The 13,161-nt window shown below is 42.7% G+C and overlaps 1 long non-coding RNA gene across 22 annotated transcripts in view; it reads right to left on the minus strand.

The window, feature by feature from the left end:
• LOC105420487 (uncharacterized) overlaps positions 1 to 13,161 on the minus strand; it is a 29,942-nt gene continuing 16,781 nt past the window's right edge. For 19 of the 22 annotated variants that reach the window (XR_966601.3, XR_002280362.2, XR_016055119.1 and 16 more), the window contains 3 exons: positions 12,456 to 12,576; positions 1,538 to 1,701; positions 1 to 564 (listed from right to left, as the gene is read on the minus strand). This is a non-coding gene — a long non-coding RNA (uncharacterized LOC105420487). The remainder of the gene's footprint in view (positions 565 to 1,537; positions 1,702 to 12,455; positions 12,577 to 13,161) is intronic. The other 3 variants (XR_016055129.1, XR_016055122.1, XR_016055128.1) reach the window with 1 other exon arrangement.

A 13,161-nucleotide genomic window follows, 5' to 3' on the forward strand; every position in this document is an offset into this window, starting at 1 on the left:
TTCTCCAAAAACTTATTTATATAATCAAGGCAAAATATATACAAGATGTAATAAACAGAAAAAGAGGCTTCCACAAAGCCCCTGGCTTGCTCAGAATGTCAAGAGAACGTGAAAATGTGGCTTTATAAAAAGCAATTGCTAATGCTTGTTTAATTCTTTCAGTTTCAAATGAGAACCTTGGCAAATCAAGTAAAACATGTGCACAAGAGCAAGCGCTCCATGTTGCAGCAAAGGGTCCTTCCATGACTCGCTGATAAATGTATCGATGCCTTCGATTATTGAACATTAGGAAATAGGAGGTGCATGTGGGGCTAGCAACGCCCTTTATTTAGTGTCTTCCATGCAAATGAACAACTAGTTTTATGGCATCAAAGATGGACATGTCCTTCACTTCTTCCCATGCTTGCCAATCAGCAATCAGGTCAGCCCAGATCACTCAGAGTTCAAGAACTTTTAACTCTACAATTGCGTTCATCTCTATAGTATACTTCAGGATGGACTTCAATAAAAGTGATATGCCCTCCATGCATGATGATGGGGTGAAATTCCAAAGCATGCATGTTCCTTATGCAAAAAATTCAAGATTAGTTATCTTGCTAGGGGTACATGGAAAAAAAAAGAAATCAAAATTAGGTAATATAATCATATAAATTGGTCACTCAACCATGAGAGTAATGAGTATTCAAAATTTGAAAATTCCCATGCATATTTAGACAAAATAGGAGACACATATGCCCAAGTCAAATTGTCGATTGATATCAACAGACCTTATTGATCACGCAAGGAGCAAATGTTCTCAGGATTGTATACAAAGAGACCATTTACTTTTTGTATAAGGGGTTCACAATTATTTCTACTCATTGGATGTCGAATTTGATGGCGTAGGGTGGATCACAAAGTCCGAGAAATTTCTTTTCAAACTTTGAGTTTATTTATTGACACTCCTACAACCACCCAATTTGAGATCTAAGGGACATGAATGATTGTGACTTCGTACAAAAAGTAAATGGTCTCTTTGTATACTTTTTTATTGTTTTATATATACTTAACTAAAAAACCCAGAAGCAAATGTTCTACATGTAAATGTGCTTAATACTTCTTTCAAGGATAGCAACAGTTATTTTTTATTTTGTTTGTGCAAATGTGCACGTGCACGTGTGTCGGCGTGTAAGGGGGAGAGAGAGAAAGAGAGAGAGAGAGGCTTGCACAATTACAAAGTAATATCCGGAAAATGGATATGGTTTGCTCTAGCTGCTGGGGGTAAGGAGAGGGGAATAATGGGATAAAAGTGCTGAAAAAAATATAGATATGAGAGAATGTACAATGAATAGGTGCTTAATCACATACATAGTAGGATGGAAAGAATAAGAGGAAATGGTGATAAATGGTTACAAGATTACTTATAATGGCAAATACCACCAGAGACTACAATACACAGAGAATTCCCCAATTTCACGAACTGAGCTTTAATCAGTTATTTAGATATTCCTCCAGCCTAAGGGGATCAACAACATAGAATAACAGTATTAAATAGTACCTGTACAGCAAGCTACCAAATCTCCTGTAGCAAAGCTGAAAATATGCCTGAAATGCTTGAACAACAGGCCTCCACTGCTGGCATAACTTATTGTTCTTTTCATCCAGCATGGCATTGTGTCAAACATGAGCAAGTGCTGCTAGGGTAAATCCCAGCTCTACCACCTACAAAAAATTACATTGATTTAATAATAGAGATAACTGAGAAACCACCTTGTTTAACAAAACAAACAACAAATATCTATAATGCAGCTAGTAAAAGGCAAACAAACAGTACATAAAGCCTCATTTTCCATATTCAATGGCTATTTATACTTTTGTGGTCCATGTTCAAAATAATGACTAATCCCAAAGTTTCATACTCACAAATGTTCTATTTGCAGTTTGCCATCATATTATGGGAAGAATTCAAATCCCAAGTCAACTGAAATATCAATGTCTTGAGATGCAATTCGTGTCATCTATGAATTTCTCTCTCTCTCTCACACACACACACACACCCTCCCCCCCCCCCACCAAACAAACACACAAGAAATAAAAAACTGACAAAAAGAGGCAGAAATATGAACATCTAACCAAATTAGACCAAATTCAGGTGAACATAAACCAAATAGAAAGATCTAGTATTACAAAGTTCTGAACCTTCTAGTGAATCCTCTAGGCATAAAACCCAAATGCAATAAATCAACATGTTTTCCATTAGTCAACGAACCTTCTTTGAGGAAGATGACTTTTGCATTGATTGTATAGAGAATTACAAACAAAAATTAAGCAATCCCCAAAACAGGGTGCCCTATACAGGAACCCTTGAGGGTCCGAGAATCTCTGCAATAGATCAAAAAATGAGGTGAGAGCTAAGGGGGGTCCAAATTCCCCTAGGGATAGTCGAGACTTGCGCCCTCCCTTGCTAGTGCATCTGCCGCAGCGTTACAATTCCTATGAGTGTGTCTCCAAGAGACTTGGATACTACTGCAAATGTGGCCAATTTCAACAAAAATGTTATCTAGTGTCCAAAAAAGGCGTCCAATGCCTGAGGGGCCTGGTTGCCTAGAGAGCAGCCATCAGATGGCCCCCGGTTCCGGTGTCCTTCATAAAGAAGCTTGAGGAATCCTGTGGGTACTTAGGTGCAGCAACACATGCCAATTTTGGTGAATATCTGAAAAGGAGAAGATGGAGAAGCTTGGGAGGTTTAGGGCCCAGAATGTGACAAGTGACCTCCTTTTTTCAATAAGGGCTGAGGTAGAGGCTCTCTCCTAGCTAAATATCCTATTATTCCTCTCAATTCAAGTAGTCCAAAGAGTGGCTGAGATGGAAGCTCTCCATAGAAACTTTCTTGAATTTTTCGCAGGAGTACCAAGGCATAAGGAGAACAGGTGAGGGATCGATTAGGGAATGACCCACAGCCACTTGGATAGAAGAAGAAGGTCGGTCCAAAGGGCCAAGGCAACCTCGCAATTTAGAAATAGATGTTGATTGATTAAATCTTCTGAGTCCTTTGAGTAGAGACTTGGCCTTAGCGAATGAGGAGTCCTCGACTCCGATAGGCAGGGCATAAGAAAGGAGGATCGGGGCTTCAGAATTCTTAAAAAGGAGTCCAATGCCTGAGGGGCCCTGGTTGCCTAGAGAGCAGCCATCAGATGGCCCTGGGTTCCGGTGTCCTTCATAAAGAAGCTCTCCATAGAAGATTTCTTGAATTTTTCCAAGGAGTTCTAAGGCATAAGGAGAAGAGGTGAGGGATTGATTGGGGAATGACCCACAGCCACTTGGATAGAAGAAGAAGGTCGGTCCAAATGGCCAAGGCAACCTCGCAATTTAGAAATAGATGTTGATTGGTTTCTTCAGCTTGGAGGCACATGGTGCATCTGTTAAGAAAAGGGATACCCCTTTGCTGTAGTTGGTCGAGTGTCGAAGCCCTTTGATGGAGTGCTATCCAAGTAAAAAGCTGGATTTTGAGGGCAAAAAGGAGCACCAAGCCTTGGTGGCTATAGAGGGAAAGGCCGAGCGGGGAGGAGAAGGCGGGGAGTATAAGTTTTAGTAAAATGAAGCAACTGTGAATGAACCTGATGGAGAGGGGCAAGACCGAGAGATTCAAAAACTGGTGAAGCATGTTGTCAACTAAGAGTCTCCTGAAATTTGGGTTCCAAGATCTCACATTAGGTGGACCAGTAATGCTTTCTGCCACCGAAGAGGAAGGGTTACAGGTCAGACAAAAGAAACTAGCAAGGGAGTAGTAAAGCAGGTGGGGAGGAGGTGAACAAGGAATCGAGTTTCATCATGTCTATGAGGTCGGTTCAAGTACGGCTAGTTCGAGAGCAAGCTGACTGAAACGAGTAATTGATTCAATTCTTGCTTCGTTGTCAGGGGCAAGTGAGGGAGGGAGCGCGGAAAGTTCAGGCTTCCCTTCCCTTGAAAGGAGGCTGAGCGACGCCCGCAAGTATTTGATTTTAGTGAGAGACCATCCAGTTCCTTCACTGAGGTTCAGCCGACGTGCCTCTTGATCTGCCACAAAGTTGTGTGTAGCCCCAGTGTCTACTATAGCCTTAGTAGGTTTTCCATTGATAGACACTTCCACATTCATAAGCTCTCGTGCTTGGGGCTAGACTTCCTTCACTTGCCCTTCAATGAGCAGCCTTAGAGCCCTCATGAGTTTTTCCAGTCTAGCGACTACGACCATAAAGAAAAATGACATAATGAAAAGGGAAATGCTGGAGATTGTGGCCTTGATAAGGGTTACTCTGCAGCTTGGTGAATGGACTCTCCCTTTCCATGAAGCCAGGTGCCACTCGACTTTGTCTATAACCAGGCTCCATAACTGGATTCGAGGAAGGCCAATGCAAGTTGGAAGGCTAAGATAGGATGAGGGCATTGGCTCTACAACACATTCCCATGAGTCAGCGCAGTATGACTATGGCTTGGTCGAGGCAGATTCCTGTCATCTTTGTTTTTTCTAGGTTCACCCTAAAGCTCGTAGCCAACTTGAAGCATTGGAGGAAGAGCAAAAAACAACTAACTTTTTAACAAAATGCATCGCAAAAAAGGAGGGTATCATCAACATATTGGAGGTGGAATATAGAGAGACCCGACCTACTCATTTGGAAACCCTAAATGCGTCCCGTGCTGTACACATGAGATAGTGAGGCACTGAACACCTCAGCCACTATGGCAAATAGGAACGGTGAAAGGGGATCCCCTTGGCGGAGCCCTCTCAAAGCATGAATGTAACTCTTAGATGTGTCATTAATAAGGTCCAAAAATTGGGGTTTTGAAATACACCCTTGGATCCATCTCCACCATAGAGAGCCAAATGGCATTCTGGACAAAGTCTCATCATCATAAGCTTTTTGATTACCAAGCCTGGGATTTTTGTGCTTGTGTGCTATTAGAGCACCATCGAGAATCTGACGTTCCTTCACAAAGGTCCCTTGGGATGATAAGACCACCTGACCAAGGACACGTTTATCGCGGGAAGCCAGGCCTTCAAGAGAATTTTGTAGGAGGTATTAATCAGACTAATATGGGTTTGAAGTCTTTAAGCTCTTTTGCTCCTCTTTCTTGGGGATCTTGGCAATGAAAGTGGCATTCATCACCTTATGGATAGTAGCTCGGGAGTGAAATTCAGAAAAGAAAGCCATGATATCAGTCCTAAGGTTATCCCAAAAGATTTTGAAGAGGGCTATGGGGAAGCTGTCAGGGCCGGGGGCCCGGTCTCCATTGAGGTCTTTAATGGCTTGGAGTACTTTGTCCTCCTAAAAAGGGCTTTCCAAAGAGGCTGCAGATTCGAGAGAAATAGAGGCGAAGGAGAAGCCCACCATTACTGGCCTAGGACCAGAAAGGGAAGAGAAAAACTTGGAAAAATATTCAATAGCCGCTGCCTCAATGAGATTGGGATGATCAACAATCTGGTCCCCCACCTTGAAGTGGGTAATAGAGTTCTCCCTTCTTCTACAGTTGGCTATTTTGTGGACGTAAGCTGTATTTTGGTTGCCAAGCTTGAGCCATTTGACTTTGGCCTGCTGAGCCCAATAAATTTCTTCTTTCTTTAGGAGGAACTAGTAATCACGTTTGTGGATGGATTGAGAATCCAGCTGAAGGGGAGAGTGGTCTAAGTTCTTCAATGGAGTCTCAGTGTTGAATAGACCTCAAAAGGGAGTCTTTTTGGTATCAGAAGTTTCCAGGGAGCTATGAACTCCATGATTTCAGGAAAACTTTAAGCTTTTAAAGCTTTTTCGACAAGATAAAACCGGCCCACCCATTCACGAGGGGGGAGAAGGACTCCCAATGGTTACGGACAGGAGAGTGGAAGCTAGGCTCTTAGAGCCTAGACAGCTCAAAGCGAAAAGGCTTAGGCCCTCGAGGGAGGGACAGGGCATCTAGCAAGATAGGTCTTTGATTTGGGAAGCACCAGAGAGTGGGTGCTAGGGAACTCATGATCCCACTCGAGAGGGGTTAGAAATCTATCTAAATTTGAGAGGCTTGGATTAGTTGAATGACTAGACCAACTGAATTCCGCTCCTTCCAACAGGATGTCTAGAAGACTGTTATGAGACCATCTGGTGATATTAAAATCACCTCCTACGCACCACTTAGAAAAAGGGAGGGTCATCAAGGACTGTTAACTCTCTCAAAACGGCCAACATCTCGTTGTTTTCTTGTGGTCCATAGACCACAATGCACTTCCAATGGAGGGAATCAGTGATCAAGCTAGGGTCATTATGATAGAGAACTTGCCAATGTGAGAGGCAACTAAGGTGTGTTGAGATGGGTCCCAAAGGACCCAAATACCGCTAAAAGGTCCTATTGCATCCAGAGCTAACCACTGGTAAGAGAAAGCCCCAAATATTCCGAATTTGGGAGAGGGTGAGGGAAGGAAGCTTGGTTTCCACCAAGCCAAGAAGAGAGGGAGACTACTGTGAAACAAATTGACGAATATTTTGCCGTTTTCCTTGGTGGCCCAAACCCTTATATTCCAAATAAAGATCGTCATTGCAAAGATAAGGGGTGAATGGCACTCATGGTCAAGCGACGAGAATGCTGAGGAGCCAAGGGAGTGGGGAGGACCTTAGCTGAGGGTTCTCCTTTCTCACACCTTACTTTGAAAGAGAGTTGTATAGCTCTCGGGATACTCTTAAATTGGTGGAGGGAGCCTTACCTTTAACATTCATCGACTTAGACCGGCGTCAAGATTCGCTATCGCTTCAAGGTCTTCATGTGGGCGTTGAACAGAAGCCCATCATTGAAAGGATCTCGTGAGGATTGCCTTGGGCTTGGTCGATTGCGTTCATAAAGCTCGAGTCGACAAAGGTCGGTGAAGAAGATTTTGAGGAATAGGAAGAAGAGGGGTTATCAAAGGGGAGGGAAAGATGTGTGGATAGGGGAGAAGAATACTCTTCACTGAGATCGTACGGTAGCAAAGTGGGGAGGGGACCTTCAAAAGGGAAATGTGAAAGGTTGAGGTGGAATTAAGGGTGAAGAGGAAGGCTGAGAGGTGGAATAGATGGCTAAGGATGGGCTTGTGCATGAAGGCATATGATGAACAGGCTGGGTAGGCCTCGACATCATAGCTTAATTAGGTGAGCCAATGGTGGCAACAAGGTTGGGACATGGGGGGAGAGAAGAGGAGGAGATGAATTAGGAGGAAAATGGTGAGGTGGACTAATGAGGTTAGGGGAGGGAATAAAAGAGGGGATGCAAGAGGAAGGGGTTGCAAGCCTAGGATTGCGCAGAGAAAGGTTGGAGATAGAGAGGGGGAAGAGAGCAAGGGTATAGAGGGTACAAGAGCTTGGGCAGAACGAGATAAAGGAGCATTCTGCATGTGAACATGATTGGATGGGCGAAAAGGGGGGCAAAGGGGCACGAGAGGAGAGGGCACATGTACACTTCCATGTTAAGGAGGGGTTGAGAAAAGGAAACTGAGGAAACAACATGGTCAACAAGTGGAAAGAGGGAAACGGAGCTGGGAGGGAGAGTTGCGTCCTACTTCCCTAAGACCAGAGGGAGACCCGGAGGGAGGACACGTGGTATCACGGGATTGGGAAGGGAAGCAGTGATCACATGCTCATCAAGAGGGGTGCAACGAAGGACAAGGCATAAGGAGCCATGTGGCAGCTCCTGAAAATAGGAAACTGCGATCAAGAGATCACTGAGATGCACGCCAAGGGAGGATTGATGGGGGACAATCGAGGAGCCACGTGATTGTTCTAGATGGGGAGGTAGAGCCGCCTGCTCTAAGGCCAGGGATGAATTGCCTTGGAAAATGGGGTTCATGGAGCCACCTGTCGTCCCATCGGCCTTAATGATGGGAAGCTCGAGAGGCGGCGATGCTCCTGGGGCAGAGTTTGCCGCATTGGACGCTGACGATGATTTCTCATCTGCCCTCTATGTGAGACCTTGGTCCATCTATCCTGGTGTACTAAGGAACATGATCCAAACAGAGGAGGATCGTGGTTTATAATTTGCTGGTTTCTTAAGTCAGTCTGATTCTTATTACCTTTCTCTTAATTGGGTATGACTATTTTAGTACACAACGCGTAATCTGTATGACGGGTGCTTGTCTTTCTCTATCTTTAAAATTTTCATTAGTCTCTCTTGATATTCTTGATCTTATCTCCTTCCTCTCAATCAAATTCTTTCCTCTTGAGTACAATACCATTTGCTTGATTTTGATGGATTTTTTTTCCTTATTGATCAATGTTGGACACTAGATCTGGTCCAAATACTGGTGTTCTTGATGAACTGCTGGTTTAAGATGTTCTTGAATTTTGGGGGATCTCATTAAATCGTTGAAGAATAGGGTGTTCAGGGATGAATTAGACCTCAGAGTCTTGATGGCTCCTGATTAGTTCTAGGGGAAATTAAATGTCATTTTATAGATTTAATTGCAGTATTTTAATGGTGAGAGAAGTGTTTTTTGCTTATTATTTGATCACACTAAATGGAAGGTGCTGGAGAATTAGGAAATTTTTAGGCTTTGAAGCTTTTAATCTGATCCATCATATATCTCTCATCTCATTCTTTCGCATATTATAACAATGAAATACATAATGAACAATATTGCAGGCAGCTTTCTCATTACCCAACAGGTGAAATTATCAGCACCATAGTTTAACAAACATGGTTTCCAGCTTTCACACTACCAATTTTCACCTCCATCCCAGAATCTAGGAAAGCCACAGTAGGGGTGATTCCCAGGGAGACTGCAGCGAAAGTTATCAAACGCTACCTAAGGGTGAAGAGCTAGGTTGAGGGGTCGAATAGATGGCTAAGGATGGGCTTGACAGAGGGCTTGTGTATGAAGCCATATGGTGAACAGACTGGGTAGGGCTCAACATCAACGCTTGATTAGGCGAGGCAATGGTGCCAACAAGATTGGGAGATGGGGGAAGAGAAGAGGAGGAGATGAATTAGAAGGAAAATGTTGAGGTGAAATAATGAGGCTAGGGGAGGGCATACCAAGAGGGGGTGTAGGAGGAAGGGGTTGCAAGCCTGGGATGGCGTTGAGAGAGGGTGGAGAAAGAGAAGGAAAAGAGAGCGAGGGTGAAGAGGGTATAGGAGCTTGGGAAGAACGAGATGAAGGAGCAGTTTGCATGTGAAACACGATTGGATGGGTGAAAAGGGGCACCACCATCAGTGTAGAGGAAGGGCTTAGACAAGGTAATTGAGAAAACAATAGCGTCAACGAGTGAAAAGAGGGAAAGGGAGGAGAATTTCTTGCTACTTTTCAAAGATCGGAGGGAGACATGGAGGGAGGACACCTGGTGTCATGGGATTGGAAAGGGAAGCAGCGATCACATGCTCACCAGGAGGGTTCGACGAAGGACAAGGGACGTGGAGCCACATGGCATCTCTTGAAAAGAGGAAACTGCGATCAGGAGATCGTTGAGATGTACAGTAGGGGAGGATCAATGGCAAGACAATCGAGAAAAAACCACATGGCTGTTCAAGAAGGGGAGATAGAGCCGCCTGCTCTAAGGCCAGGATGACTTGCCTTGGGAAATGGGGTTTATGAAGCCACTTGTCGTCCCATCAGCCTTAATGATGGGAAGCTTGAGAGGTGGCGAAGCCCTTGGGGCAGCAGTTTGCTTAGTACCAACTCTGTTAGCCGCACGATTGAAACTTGGACGCTGATGGTCATTTCTCGACCGCCCTCTATGCGAGACCTCGGTCCATCCATCCCCGTGTATCAAGGAATGTGATCCAAACAGAGGAGGATCATGCTCTATGAGATGGGGGGTCGATGGGGGAGAGGTGAAGGACCAAGCCATGGGAATGTTCAAGAAGAGGCTATCAACTTCAGCCAGATGGAGGGCGGGATGAGGGAAGGGGCCTACGATTCCATGAGAAGTTGGATTGATCCAAGAGGAAGGGTGCTTGAGGACCCCTAGTAGACCAAGCAAAACGCATCGCAAGAGTCCCCAATTTTTTTGAAAGTGTCGATGTGCCACGCCTGCATGGGGACGTTGGTGGCCTGAAACCAAATTGTTTGCAAAACGGCTCCCAAGTACTAATGCCAAACAGAAAGGGTTAGAGATGCCCCATTGAACCGAGAATGGTGTCCCTGCAGGGCACTATTACAACTGACTTCATATGGGAAACATAAAAGAAATTCTCTAAGCAGGTTAGGTCTGAGAAAGCCCAAACTTCCCTCTTCCATTTCTTTATACCTTTGATGTCATGCTTGGGGGGTGTATAGAACTACCAAAGAGGACCTCAAAGCCGTCACAATATGGGAAGAGTGTGGCCCCCCAACTAGAATGGCGAAAGGGGTGAGGGAGCTCTATTATAGATGAGGTGGGTGTAGCTATGGTAAGGATGGGAGAAGAGGCTAGAGAGGAAGAGGGTTGGGCGAAGGTAGGCGGTGGTCGAGTACGGGTCAGAGCTTGGGAGGAGGAAGGTGGTGGTCGAGTAGGGGTCAGGGCTTGGGTGGAGGAAGGCGGTGGTCGAGGAGGGCCCAGGCTAGGGAGAGGAGGGAAAGCACTCCAACAAGGACCCAAGTTCATTGAATCACCCTCTCTGTGTATTTTTAATTATCTCTAATACGGTCAACCAGCATTCTTCCTCTCAATTACTGGTGGTACATATAAAAGTTACTCACCAGTCAACCAACCTTCTTCCTCTCAATCATTGGTGGTACATACAAAAAATTACTCTCCAGTTTAGTACTATTACCACAAAAAGTTCTTAATATCTTAAAACATCGTAAAAGAATAAAACATGAATTTTAAAATTATAAATATTATTCTTTTACCAAAGTATCTATACATAATTAAAATAATAGATAAATAAGAAAAACTAACATTAAAAAGTAAATACATGCATCCCATGTAAGAATATGGTTGTTCAACTTCTAGACACATGTCAAAACTTATGGAGGCAAAAATGTCAAATAATAGGTGTCCATGTGTGAAACTTCGAGATGTGAACCAGCAAATGCCTCCATGTTTGACACCAAAAAATAGCATGCTTGGTGATCTTTACCAGATTGTCTACACCAAACACACCATCTGAACCTATAACTAAATTTTAATGAAGCTACGTATGTTCTACTTTAAGTGAGAGGAGTAACGACTAAACCCAAATCCATGAAAAGATAGACTAAATTAAATCATTTATAGAAACAACATGTAAAACCAAGTTACATCCTAAACATAATACCAGTAAACTTCCACTATAAAGAAAATAATTAAGATAAAAAAAAAAAAATTATAATCAACATACAAACTAAGAAAAATTCAACTAACAACTGCATGCTAAAAAAAGTACCATTTCAAAAGGAAAATGTACTCAGATTCAGGGACATGGTAGCTGATGGAACTATGGCTGCCATTTTCAAACTAGAGAGCAATATCTATAGTACCTTCAAAATCTCTTCTGCAGATATTGGACCAGATGTCCAGTCCAATGTATATTGCGGGCAAATAAACCCCAAGACCAATAAATAGTTAAAAAAAAAGCAGCCTAGATAAACCTAAATAATCTAGATGAATCACCACAATGAACCCCAAATCGTAGAATTCCAAAATCCAAGCATATGGCAACAAATCAGTAGCAAAAACCTTAAAAAAGAAACCTTGAAAACTAGATAAACCGTAAATAGGGCACCGGGAACAAAACCTTAGTTCAGGTTAATGGATGGCCTCAAAATTTCAAAAGCAAAGCAACATAAACCAGAAAAAATCCCTAGAAGGAAGACACCTGTGACTTGAATTCAATGTAGGAAACCCTAATACTCTTCGTGCTCCATGGATTCAACGTCGTCTGGGTTAGCTAAAACACCACCCATATATGTAGACTAGTGTAGAAGAAAGCCTAATACTAGTTTGCAAAGCAAAAGTAGAATAACAAGAGTCGCAGTAAAGAGTTTCTCTCTATAAAAAAAAAACTAACCAGTAAGAAAAATGAGGGTGGATAGCTTTTATAGTGATACAGATTTTTATTTTACGAAGTGTCTAAAATGCTAACACTGTAAAATCAAAACAACTCCCTAAGTCCGTTTACACTGTAATCTGGAAATGGGTTCCAAACGTTTGCAGACACAGATTGATTCAATCTCTCATTTAACAGGAGGATAAAACAGAAAACAAAGAAGAAATGAAAGAATCTTGTAGAGAGAGAGAAAGAGAGAGAAGGGGAAATCTAACTTGCTCCTAGGGTTTTGAAGTAGAAAGAAAGCACAAAGAGAAGAGAAGGGCAAAGAGGAGGAGAAGAAGGGAAAAGTAGTACTTCAAAATTCAAACTAATGGGCCCCAACAAATATATGACTGTTGGTTTTGTCTCTACCTCAACCATCATATATTTCCCCTTCATGACAATCTCTCTCTCTCTTTGGTTCGTTCAAGCAAAAGGAACTTATCTTCCAAAACCAAAATTTTAATAAAAGAACGAAAGCAAAAAAAAGACGCATATAAAGGTTTTGCATTCACCTTGGTCTTCAAGATCTTGAGTTTCAAATCGTAACAAGTCTTGAGATTCTTCTTCCTCCTTTCTGCTCTTTTGAATTCCCATAAGCTTGAGTCTGACTTTTATAGGATATAGCGTCCCTCCCTGGAAAACAAAAAAAATGCTAATCATAAGCACTTAAAAACATACATGAACAAGATAATCAATAAAAATTTTAAGCATCTGATATCCAAAATCGTCTCTGACAGCTAAGTGTTCCACTGGGGTGGGGTGGGGGGGGGGGGGGGGGGGGGGGGGACAAAGAAGAAAATTCCACTAGAAACCACAAAATAAGGCCCAGAAACACAATTCAATTCCCTAAACCCTATAAGAACTCTGGAATCTCCAAAAGATGTCCTTTCCATTAAAAAATACTTACACCCAAAAAAAGGAAAAGAAAATATAACACAAGAGAAGGCCTAGAAGCATAACTTCAACAATACATATCCTAAAAAATACCAAAACATCCAAATCCAAACACATAGGCGATCATAGAAATAAACCCATGGACAGAATCATATATGAAGAGCTCTTCTCATTCTCATTTTCTGTTTCAATTTAGCACAAAATCAGTAGAAAAAGATAAAGGAGAAAAAATAGTAAGAAGTATTACCAATAGCCTCCTATAACAACATCTCTCTCTCTAAAGTGGGTCAAATCATTGGTGAAAAGAAAATTGAAAGGGACATG

This window comes from Amborella trichopoda, chromosome 4, assembly GCF_054954075.1.
Source record: "Amborella trichopoda isolate Santa Cruz 75 chromosome 4, AtrichopodaSantaCruz75HAP2 v2.0, whole genome shotgun sequence".
NCBI classification, from domain to species: Eukaryota; Viridiplantae; Streptophyta; class Magnoliopsida; order Amborellales; family Amborellaceae; genus Amborella; species Amborella trichopoda.